This window comes from Aegilops tauschii, chromosome 7 (genome assembly GCF_002575655.3).
Source record: "Aegilops tauschii subsp. strangulata cultivar AL8/78 chromosome 7, Aet v6.0, whole genome shotgun sequence".
In the NCBI taxonomy this organism is placed as follows: domain Eukaryota; kingdom Viridiplantae; phylum Streptophyta; class Magnoliopsida; order Poales; family Poaceae; genus Aegilops; species Aegilops tauschii.
Genome location: NC_053041.3, coordinates 499,608,232 through 499,619,442, shown reverse-complemented (window position 1 = coordinate 499,619,442; position 11,211 = coordinate 499,608,232).

The following is an 11,211-nucleotide window of genomic DNA, read 5'->3' as shown; positions in this document are numbered from 1 at the left end:
GGAGAGTTGGAAGATAAAAGCTTGCCTGACTTAGTTCTTTCCAAAGGATATCTCTTGTATGTGTGTTGAAGAAAGATGTTATATTCTTTGATTGATCCTCGTGATTAATTGTTGGATCTATTGTCTTGTCCAAACTTTGATTTGAGTATGGGCTATCGTCAAATCAAATCAGAACCAACGATGTTCATAATGTTGTCTTACTCGTGGTTGATCCCTCAAGCATGCACCATTATACCTTTTGGTTCTGACCAATGCTATCACTTGTTCACATAATTATGGAATTCCATCTCCATGGAAACCTGGATGAATTGTTGTTGAGCCCATCAGCAACACTGCTACCTTCTCCATGACTCGTGTTGAACATCCAGCTAGTATTGGAAACTTTATAAGCAGTATCTTCGTGTTCCGTTCACGAAGCATATGTTAGGTGTAAAAGTGACTTCCTCTATTCACATGTATCTGAAGTAAGTTGCCACCGTGAATTTGAGAAGGTTTGTTTTGCTTCCTATGGAATCATCCCAAGTCAGTCATGCAGATGCGAAGTATACCATGGCATGAGAGATTAGCTACCTCCATCCCATCGGTATTTCCTAGCACACCAAGCCACTGATTGATTTGTTCAAAGAAAGGAGTTCATGCGCTACTCCTGAAGGGCCCGGACGGACATGCACAAGACTTCGTTATCTTAATGATGGTTCCCAACCAGAGCTCGGCAGTGTTTTCTTGTAAGACTACTATGTGGTCATGCTTGTCTGGGACAGCGTGTTCACATGTTGTAGCAGAACCAGCTCATGTTTTGGAGCTTGCTATCGTAGTTCATCCCCTGAGAATCTCGCAACGTCATCTCGTCAATTTGTGTTGCAAACCTTCATTTTTCTTCCTAGACTCGATGAGTCTGGAATATCCTACCACCAACCAGATCTGAATCTCGGGCAGATGTGATGGTTGGAACGTTTCCCAAGAGCTATAATATTGGTCTCTCGGTAACCGGTAGAGTGGATGTCGTGGCCAACACACCCAACCGGAAGACCTATTATCATAGTATCTTGATTGAGGAAGTTGGCCACCTCTCCATAAGGATTTCATAAGATTCTACTTAAGTAGATATTCCTTATGGACTCTTGTGCTCCCGAAGTCCGACCTTTTACTTGATGTTCTACGTACCAAACCATTTTAATAAATGGGTTGCACTAGCACATCAAGGAGAACATTAGAAGCGGAGTGCTAAATGTCTCTCGGTCGATCATCCAGATTCTGTTTCCTTAGCCTCGCTAAGGGGAAGTCTGAGAAGGTGTTATCTTCCTTTGTATCCACATTGTCCATCACTATTCATCATGGAAGTAAGATATGATGCCAGGATCCTCGGCACGGATATTGGTAAAACTTGAAGAATATGGAAATGCTCAAGTTCTTGAGAGCACGCGCAAGCATTAGGTGTCATCGTCAGCACTAACTGGGATTGGCCCCAATTTCCTCGGTTATGTTATAACCTTTCCAATAGTGGAATCACTCTCTACTGTTGGGTTTCTCCCCAGTTACTAGAATCACTCCCATCATTTGCATTTTGTTCCCAGCTTGCACCGCCATTGTGCCATCCTTCGTACTCCGCCAAACGATTGTTGTGTTTTGCCTTGGGCTGGTATAAAGAGTTTCAATGATCTCTGAATCAAAAGTAATTCTTTTTGCCACTTAAGGGAAGAATTCTACGAGTCACCTTTCCTAAGGTGCCCCGTTATGGAGTCATGGCAATTAACTCCTCGCTGCTTTGGAACCCATGCACCATATTATCTAAGCGTGGGATTGTTGCCCACCAAATCAAACCTCATCGTTTGTTCTTCCATCCCTCTCGATGTGTTTCGTGTCTCAACTCGAGATGTTTCAACATCTCATTCTGCAAGTTGATCTTGTATAGCTCGATCTTCGAGAAGATCAATCCTGTAGAGTTTCCCTCTTTTCCGTCATCATAGTTGGATGAAGCTCTCGAAAGAAATGATGTCAAGATCAAAATGATGCAATGAATCAACATCTCCGAGAAGAACAATTGGATCGTGAAGATTATGTTAGTTTGCGTTCCCCTTTCACCTTACCCTACGCTTGAATCTCGGGACGAGATTCTTGTTTTAGTGGGGGTGAGTTGTCACGTCCCTAGCCTTGCTATGCACTTGGACTAGCTTGGTTGCTGCATCATGTCTAAATTTCATTTAAAGTTGAATTGGGGATTGTTAAACCCTAGCACCAAATGAATTCAACTAGGTTCAAAATAAAAATATTTTCAATGAACCCAAAATGCCTTTCAAAAATGTTCATTATTTATGGAAAAAGGTTAAAACCTTTACCAGAGGTCATGCACATTTTTCCAAGCCATTTATGGTCTTTGAATTAATCCATATTGTATTTGAATTGGGGCATTTAAATACTATCAATATTTTCTAATGCTCCAACAATTCTGAAAATAGTTAAGGGCCTCTGTAATAATTCATTTAAATGCCCACAATTATTTTCAGGATTTATTAAAATGATTTGGGCTATAAACTAAATCAAAAAAAATAACAGAAATAGAAAACAGAAACAAATGAGAGAAAAGAGAGAGAAAGGAGTCTTACCTGGCCTGGCCTGGTGCCAGTCATCGCCTACCTCTGCCAGTAGGCAGAGGAGGGACACCGCGACGCCGCCGCGCGCGCCACGGCGTCACCTGCTTGCCGCCCGCGCCTCTGGAGGATCCGGACGACGCCCACGTCGCCCGCTCGACCCCCTCGCTCTCTCCCTGGACCCCCTCCCCCTCCTCTGCTCCCTCTCGCGCGCACTCACCCGAGCACAGCCGCAGCCGCCGCTCGCCGTAGCCATGGCCACCGGCCACCCCTCGCCCTGCCGATGAGTCCACAAGCTCCGCCTCGACGCCTTGAAGTTTCCCCTCAACGCGAGCATCGCCGGACGCCCTGTCGCCTCGCCATCGACCCGTCGTCCCCGCGCACGGCCGTGCATCGCCGCCGTCAAATTCCGACGCCGTCAAGCCTCCCCCGAGCACGCTGAGATCACCGTCGACCCCGCCGTGAGCTCCTCTACCGAACCCCTCTCTCCCCGCCGTCGATTCCCTGCTCTAGCCCCGCTAACCATCAGAGCCGACAGCTCCTCGCCGCCGGCCATGTCGCCACCGCGGCTACGGCCCTGCAAGCACGTGTTCAAGCTTACCACTGAACTCACTGCACCCCCATGGGTCTAACGCGCCCACCCGCGGCTCCTGCCATGCCCTGCACCGTCGATTCCTTCGACGCCCGAACGCCGGCCGCCACGCTTGCCATCGCCGCCGTCGTTCTGGGCCATCTCCGGCGAAGCTGAGAGCACCAATCGACGCGCGCGAGCTCCAGCTACTCGTAGATGGGCTCCGCCGTTGATTTGGTCGCCGGAGGAAGATTTTCGAGCCTCGCCGCCGTGTCTGGCCTCGCCGGCGAGTTTGACCTGTTCGACCCGGGGTTTGACCTCCCCTGGCTCACTAACATGCGGGCCCAGCCCGCCTAATTAACCCAGGTTAGCTTAAGCTAAATGCTAATTAACGCAGCTAGTTAGGTTAGTCACTGACACGCGGGGCCCACAGGCCAGTTTGACCTGGGTCGCCCGTTGACCTGCTGACGTCATGCTGACGCAGTAAACTCTTTTCTGGAATTAGTTTAGTTCTAAAATAGCCAGGAAATTCCAGAAAATGCCCAAAACTTCTAAAATTCATAGAAATTCAACCGTAGCTCCAAATCAAATAATTTATATATGAAAAATTATCAGAAAAATCCAATCTATCCATGTATGCTACTTTCATGCATGAAAAACCAACTTATACCTGCTGTATAAGTGAAAACATTCAAATGGCATTTTAAATGCTCAAACTAGAGTTTGCATTTGAACCTTTGGTTCAAATGGACTCCCTTGCACTTGTTGCTAGCTGCATTAGCTCAATTCACAGCATATTTCCATGTCACATTCATGCATCATATTGTTGCATTGCATTGATTGGTTTTCCTTGTTTGCCGGTAATTGTCCCCTCTCGGTAGACGTTGCTCCGACGCTGTGATCGTTGACACTAATGAAGACTCAATGTTATCTTCAGAAGTGCCAGGCAAGCAAAACCCCCCTTGTTCATTCCGATACAATCCCACTCTCTCGCTCCTGCTCTCTTTTACTGCATTAGGACAACAACGTTTCAACTGTTACATGCTGCGGTAGCTGAACCCCTTTATCCTCTGCATGACCTGTCATTGCCACAGTAGATAGATGAAACTCACTAGCATGAGTAGGAGTTGTTTGAGCCCTGATGTGCCTACTCATTCATGCTTGTTTGTTATGCCTGCTATTGCTTAGAGTTGTGTCAGGTCTGATTCATCGGGAATGAATTGGAAAGTTGTGAACATGTCCTACTGTGTGAGAGCTAAGTGTGTGAACACGATTTGGTAAAGGTAGCGGTGAGAGGCCATGTAGGAGTACATGGTGGGTTGTCTCATTGAAACCGTCCTCAGGAACTGAGTTCTGTGTTTGTGATCCATGAACAGTTACTACCACACATTGGGCTCCGGGCGCTCCAAGCTCTCTCGACTTATTAATCAACCTGATCTCTGTCCAGGAGTTGCAACTAGTTTTTGGTGTTTGTAGGTAGTGTTAGTAGTTTACCAAGTGGCACCCGGTACAGGTGGGCTTGGGACAGACTAGGCACACGTGGCCTGGTGTACCGAGTGGCACCCGGATGGTGGGCTCGGGAACCCTGCACACATCGTTTGGGGCCGTGAGCGACACCCCGGCCGGATCTCCTTGCGGATGGAACCCGAATAGGCGATAAACCTGGACTAGAGACTTGTGTGGTTAGTCAGGTCGTGGCCGAATCCCTCGCCAGGCTTCCTCTTGAAGGTTGCCGAGGTACACGACGTGTACATGGTGGTATGTGGCGAGAGCGTGTGTGACGAAGTACACCCCTGCAGGGTTAATATGATCTATTTGAATAGCCGTGTCCGCGGTAAAGGACTTCTGGGTTGCCTATAACAGTTCATAGACAAGTGAAATTGGATACTCTAAAATGCGCAAGATAAGCGTGAGTGCTATGGATGGCGTCCTCGTAGGGAGACGGGAGCGGATCCATAGTGGTGTATTGATATGGTGAATATGTGGACTCGTGTGCGCCACCTCAAAAGAGTTGCTTGCAGTCGTAGTTCAGGTTAGCCACTGAGTCAAAGCTGGCTTGCTGCAGTTAAACTCCACCACCCCTTTTGTTGATACCGATGCATATGTAGATAGTTCTGATGTAAGTCTTGCTAGGTACATTTGTACTCACGTTTGCTTATTTTATGTTTTGCAGAGAGACGTCAGTCTCGCTAGTAGTCCCGTGTGGACTTCGACGTTTAGCTTGATACCTCAGCTACGATCTTGTGCCCTCGGCAGGATCTAGTAAATAGTCAGGCTTCTCAGCCTTTTTCATTTGTAGATGTCTGTACTCAGACATGTTAAGCTTCCGCATGTGCTTTGACTTGTATGCTCTGAATGTTGGGTCATGAGACCCATGCTTGTAATATCTGGCTCTTCGGAGCCTAATGAATAAATACTCTGAGTCGTAGAGCCTTGTTGTGATGCCATGTTGTATTTGCACATATCGAGCATATTGTGTGTATGATTGAAATGCTTGGTATGTGTGGGATCCGACAATCTAGTTGTCTATCCTTAGCAGCCTCTCTTATGGGGAAATGTAGTCTAGTGCCTCCTTGAGCCATAGTAGTCCGCTACAGCCCGGATCATCGGAGTCCTGCTAGCCCAGCACTACTGCTCTGGACACTTGACTGGCCGGCATGTGTTTCATATCGTTCCTGTGTCTGTCCCTTCGGGAAAATGTCACGCGGTGACATCCGGAGTCCTGCCTAGCCTGCTACAGCCCGGGTTCCCGGAGTCCTGTTAGCCCAGTGCTACAGCCCGGATTCGCACGCTGCTGACCGACACGTTCGATGTTGATTCATGTATGCCTGTCCCCATACGTTAGTGCCGCTTTGGGTTCACGACTAGCCATGTCGGCCCGGGTTCTCTGTCATATGGATGCTAGCGACATTGTCATATACGCGAGCCAAAAGGCGCAAACGGTCCCGGGCCATGGTAAGGCGACACCCGTGGGAGTACCGTGCGTGAGGCCGCAAAGTGATATGAGGTGTTACAGGCTAGATCGGTGTGACTTGGAATCGGGGTCCCGACAGTGACCAACAGGGAAGTTGGTCCCGGGTGCGCATGAGTGAGGACAAAGTGCGCAGGAAAGACTAGTATTGATCTGTGGGACCAGTCTGGATCCCGCCAGGAGTAACGACCACCGGTGGTTGCCCGACGAGGACATCTGCTCCTTTGAGTGGGAGGTGTATGTGATAGGCTGACTTATTAGGGATGATAGACTACTCATATCAATAAGGAATTATTTTCTTTCTGGGAGCTCATTCAAAACGGGAAAAACTAGTATTGATCTATAATGCCAGTCTAGATCCCGCCAGGAGTAACGACTGTCGGGTATTTTCCTGCGCAACCTTGACTCAACCCCGCGCTTAGCCGGTGATGATATCCTAGCCTAGCTATGACAGCACATGCCGGTCTCCATCCCCTTGTCGTTGGGGCATCATGTTTGGCTTGTAAATCCACTGGGTGGCATCTAAGTAAGAAATGAGAAAGTTTGGCAGAAAATGTGAAATTTGATTTTAGAATATATTATTTCAATTTTGTGTATATAATTACAAAAGGTGAAAAATAACATTGGTGCAACAAAACAATTCATGACAGTCGTTCAATTTTCAAAGTGTTCATGCATTTTAGAAATGTTCATGCAACTTTAACAAATGTTCACATATTTTCAGTAAATGTTCATAAAGTGTTCACATATATTCCAAAAATATTCATATAAAAAGTTCCATACAGTTTTAAACATGTTCATGCAATTTGGAGAAAGTGTTCACGACTTTAGAAAAAAAATATAGATATACTTGTAAAATGTGTCAAGTTATTTTTGCAAAATATTCATGTAATTTTTAAAAAGTTTTCATGCATGTTAAAATGTACGTCTAATTTTGAAAAGGCATTCACGTGTTTCTAGAAATACCCATATAGTTTTAAAAGGTGTTGATGCATATAAAATGCTTATGTACTTGTCAAAGTCAAGAATATAGAAAAAATGAATAAAAGCACAAAGCAAAAAAAGAATAAGAAACAATAACAATATGAAAATAGAGAAATGGGAAATGAAAAAATAAATTGAAATATAGAAATGATTACTCTTTAAAAATAGGCAAAAAAAGAATAGAGAGAGAGAGAGGAAAAGCTAGCAGAAATAAACAACCACTATGACTGGAGAAAACTGGTACAACCCAAAAATGGAGAAAGAAAAAACAACCATTATGACCCGAGAAAACCGGTACAACCAAAAAAAGATGATGCACCGTGACAAAACCAAATACTGCCACCATAAAACCAAAGCTGACCTGATGGAAAAATAAAACCAAGGCCAAGTTGGGCCGGCCCACTAAGCATGCATCATAGGCGTTGGATGACAAAAAAAATCTGGGCAGTCTGGTCCGAATTTTAGAGTTGGTTTGGTGAACCGCGTTGGAGTTGCCCTTGTCTCCAAAGAGCGTGACTATGTCTCGCTTGATGCGAGACAGTAGAACGTCTCGCGTCAAGCAGTCACCATAATGAGCCCCTAGCGCGGATCACAGGCCTTCAATGGTCTCTTTTTTCATCCTTTTTCATGTTTCTGCATTCGTTGTTTATTTTTTTACTTTTCCTTATATTTTGAAATATTCCAAATATATCTACTATAAAAAAATACTTTGTGTACTATTTTAAAAAACGTTAATCGCGCATTTGAAAATTGTTAAACGTGTCTATCATATCTTACCACAAAACTTGTTAAGGCTTCCTAAGCTTTTAATGGTTTAAAAGTTATCAAAGAAATGAATAAATAGTAGAGCATCACTCCAATGTAATAAGATGATAAAATAGAGTGATTGTCAAATATACATTTATGTGTTATCGGCAAAAAACACAATCATTTCAGCACACTGCGACATAAATATATATTGAACTATTTTTTTGTCCAGGACACACATACTCTTATTTTTTTCAGTCGCTCCATTGGATCATGTTATATTATAGGTGTGTTGTTTTAGTATTTTTTTGTTAGGATTTTTGGGAACTTGTACACCATCGAAAACCTTAACTAGTTATGTGGTGAGCTATGATAGAAAATCCGACAAATTTTAGCTACCACCAGTGATAGTTACCATCACTTGAGTTTTTGTATGTTGTATGTACTATCTATCAAATCGAAGAGTATGTACGTGTAGTATGTAGTATATAACGATGTTTAGGTCGTATATATACTACCTTTTAGGTAGTATGCATCATATTTTAAGTATGCTCTTTTTTACATACAAATATATCCGTATTTTGCAAATATAATAAAAAGCATGGGCTAACTTACAATTTTTTCATGTAACTCACTTTGAAATATGTTATATATAATATATGAACATATTTATAATGATAAAGTAGTATATATAATACTATATTGTAGTATATGAGACATATGGATTTTCCCTATATATGTATATATATATTAATACTATTCATCACCCAGGATTCATAATAAGTTATTCTTCACCTGAGGTAATCTTACGATCGCTTCATAAATAAATTACGTTTGGAATACAAATAGTTACATTCATATTGATTCACTACGTAAAATTTGGTATAGGAAAACAAAAAAAATAGGTTATAAGACCAGAAATATCACATTTTATGTATGTTTTACACTATGTGTTTACGTTCGTAATTTTACATAACATAAAATATTTTTTATGTCGAGTATATATTTTTTTACGTTCTCTTTTTACGTATGAAATAAGATAAAATTTACTAAACCTAAAAATACGGTGCATTGACGTCAAAATAGAGAGGGCATGAAGAATAACTATTTCTTATCCAGGGTGACGAATAACGATGTACTTATTCTGCATCCTGATATATGAAAAATGTACAATGTGTGTGAAAAACAGTAGACATAAAAAGAAATACTCCATTCGTCCCATAATGTAAGACGCTTTTTGACACTATGCGTCTTACATTATGGGATGGAGTAGTATGTTTAAAAAAATGTTCTTAAAGTATATACAAAATGTACAATGTGTATGAAAAATAGACATAAAAAATATATGTTTTCAAAATATTTAATCATATATTTGAAAAATGTTAAACTTTTATGTAAAAACTCTTCCCAGTGTATATGACAAATGTAGAATGCATATGAAAAAAATGGCATCAAAATACATGTTTAAAAAGCTGTTAATAATATATTTGATAAATAGTTCATCATGTACCTAGTTTTTTCATACAATATAAAAAATTGTTTGCATAAGTTAAAGAAAATGTTTATTGCCATTCAAAAAAATGTATGTTGCATTTAAATAAATATTCACGTGTTTCCAAAATATGTCTGTGAAATTTTGGAAAAATATTTATAAAATGTCTCTGTAGTGTTAAAAAATGTTTATTTCCATTGAAAATTTCAATGTGTAGTTGAAAATGTTGACCATGTATTATAAAAAAGTGTTCAAGACCATATGTTAAAATAAAAATGTACATTGTGTATTTAAAAAATGTTCAATGTGTATCAAAACAATGTTGCATGAGTATATTAAAAATGTATATTGTGTACTGAAAAAATTTGACATATGTTTAAAAAAACTATGAAAACTGACAAAAGAAACAAATAAAAGGAAAACTGAAGAAAAAATAAAAGAAAAAACCAATGAAAACCGAGAAAGAAACAAAGAAAATATGTGAAAAAAGAAAGAAAAAAAGAACCAGTGAAAACTGAGAAGGAGACGAACAAAATATGTGAAAAAGGAAGAAAAAAAGAAAGAAAAAAGAACCAACGAAAACTGAGAACAAGATAAAGCAACCAGGTGAAAAACAAAGAAAACCGGAAACCGGAAAAAATGAGTGAAGAAACATAGAAAAGAACAGAAAAGGAGAAAATCTACAAAATACAGAGCCAAAGCCAGCGACAGAACAGAACCACTAGTGTCTCGATTGAAACCCAGTAAATGAATAAAATACGAAAAATGGGTCAGCTCTGTAGCTACACGCGGGCGGAATACTTCAGGGGAGACGCACGCCTCACGTTCTCCAAGTGGCATATAGCACCTTGGAAGAATAAGAGGTCCCGTTGCAAACTACAACAATCTTCCTACAATTGGGCTTAAAGCAAGACAATTTGTAGTCTTCCCTTGTAGGGATGAGCACAACCATTTTCTTGGTGTATCTATTATGGTGATTGAAGAACTGCTTGATCCGGTCAGTTTAGAGGTGATGACATGCAATGAGGCAATTGCTCCAGCTCAAGATCTTAATAGCACGACTGTTCGCGCATTTCATAGGCTGTTCGCGCATTCCATATGCTGGACGCTCGCGGCATTGCGGTCGGCAGCTGTCCGTCTGTCAATGTGATGTTGCGCGACTACTTGTGTCACAACGATGGCGGCTTCGGGCGGAGTTGGATGGCTGCTAAGCTTTGGTAGTCGGTCTCATCCGGCGTGTTCGAGGGGTCGCCGTGCCTCACTTGTCTTCCTGAAGTCGGAGCTGCAGAGGGGGTGTCTCCGCATCGACGATGACACGAGACGGGTGGTCGGTTCCGGTGCCGGCTCGGTGCAGGCCTAGTGCTTTTCCCTTGCTTTGCTCGTCGACAGAGTCGGAGCTGCTTGGTCCTCGGCGCGTGCGGTAGACTGTTTGGCATCGACCGACGCAGGCCTCGGCGGTTGCTTGCGGTGAGGGCTACTTCGATGGTCGTTGATGGTGGAGTCGCAGTCGCCCACGCGGAGGTGTGATGACGATGACGCCACATTGCAACCTCGACGGCGTGTGTGCGTTCTTGTGTGGGTTGTCATGTCGCCTTGTGTGCCTTGTTTTTATGGGCATGTTGTGACGATTTTCGCCCGGTTTTCCGTTAATTAACTGGGCAATTCTCTTCGACCTTTTTTAATGAATCAGGCCCTAAGAGACTGCGTTTCAGAAAAATAAAAATAGCACGACTATTCTAGTTGCTTCAAACTATCTCGAAATGGTTACCAATCTTCATAACAAGGCCCCATGTGCGTATGTGATGATTTTAAGGGAGATCGATCATCATTTTAGGGCACTTCATGAGGTGTCAATTGT